The sequence below is a fragment of the Condylura cristata genome, unplaced genomic scaffold (assembly GCF_000260355.1).
Source record: "Condylura cristata isolate star-nosed mole 26May11 unplaced genomic scaffold, ConCri1.0 scaffold00006, whole genome shotgun sequence".
NCBI lineage: Eukaryota > Metazoa > Chordata > Mammalia > Eulipotyphla > Talpidae > Condylura > Condylura cristata.
Window position 1 is genome coordinate 36406299 of NW_004567107.1, and position 1686 is coordinate 36407984.

Sequence of the window (1686 nt, forward strand, 5' to 3'; positions counted from 1 at the left end):
TAAAACCTCTTGCTTTTAATTTTTTAATTAAATTTAACTAGAAATGTTTTACTAGTAACTCTGTCAATAGTGCCTGCATGCTTCAGAACTTCCACTTGTACAAATGAATACACTGGATTTTTTTCTTGTTAAAGCAGGAAAACATTAGCAATTTACTTAACTCTTAAATCAGAGCCTTGGTGGGTTGAGACATTATTAATAGTTGGAAGCTCACAGTGAGTTATTATTTTTCACATGTTTAACTAGATTCAGTGGTTTATTCATTTTTCCTAGCAGCCTTGTTTCCTGCTAGGTATACTCATATCACCAAAGTAATTTGTTTAAAGATGTTTTATTTTAAAACATAAATCATATGCCATCTCCTCCTCATGTAACAGGGTGGTCCCTAGGAGAAAGGGAAGTTCCAGGTTCCCTGCCCCACCCAGAAGGAGGGTGGAGCTGAGCAGAGAAAAAGGAGAGAAGAGAACGAAATGAAGCAGGATGGAGAAGGAGGAGACCTAAGGAAGTCACATGGAGCAGCAAGCATGTGAGGAAGAAACCGAGCTTGTTTCCTGACCATGGACTGGTTAAGGCAGATGTGGGTGAGAGACCTGTAGGAAGGTGACTATGGCAGTGTTTTATATTGATTTTGCTTTTGCTCTTTTCCTCCCAGATTTGTCTGGCCATTTCTGACCCTTTTCCATGGGTCCCAGCCAGAAGGTGCTTTAGTCTGGTGGCAGGCTTTCAGGCCTTGCTTTGGGCCAATCCCTTTTGGGTTGACTTTTGCCCACGAGGGGATGGGTAACTTCAGGTTTTTGATTTAGAAGTTATATTCTTTGTGTTCCGTATTGTATATTTACTGTATTAAAGTCCCTTTTCATTAAAGTTTTATATGTTTTGTCTTGTTGCGTCAGATGGCAGAACCCACTTAGAGCAGGCAGGTTTTTGGGCTTCAGGGGTGTCCCTCTCCCCCTGTCCTCTAACAGATTTCCTGTCCTATAACACTCATAATTTCTCTTTCCAAAAACATAATGGTACCTCTCTGAGAGTTCATCCATTCATTTCATTGCAGATTTATTGAGGACCCATCATGTTCCTGACACTATGCCAGAAAAGCAGGATCCAGTGGGGAGCCAGATAACCAAATCCCTGTCCTCATAGAGCCTATGATCTAATGAGGAGCTCATAAGGAAACTACAGACTTGGAAGCAGCCTATGAAAAGATAAAACTGGGCCTTTCCAAAAAACCAACAAGATGATAGAAGTGTAGCAGATGATGAGGACATTCTGCAAGTACACCTTTCACAGCGTGGACCTTGACTCCCCGCTGTGGGTGTGGCCTATGAGCAGATAAAGAAGCGACTGGCTGCTGTGGAAGTAGAGCTCACTATCGAAATACCGTGCAAGGCCTAGTGGGAGGCCCACCTACAGAGACGCCCCAGGCTCTGGAGAAGCACTTGAGCGACAAGGACCCATAACGCATATAACTTCATCTAATGGAATACCATGCAGTTGCAAAAATAAACAGGAACTTAGTGTGGCAGCAACTTGAAAATATTTTTAAGATGCAGTGAGTTGGTATGGAGGGAAACATATCACCCTACAGTGCGTATGTTGCTTTGAGTACATAAGAAAAAAAATAAAATAAACTATGTAAACAAACAAAAACAGCTCTAGCACATAATCTTGTTTTCCTTCAACATGTAT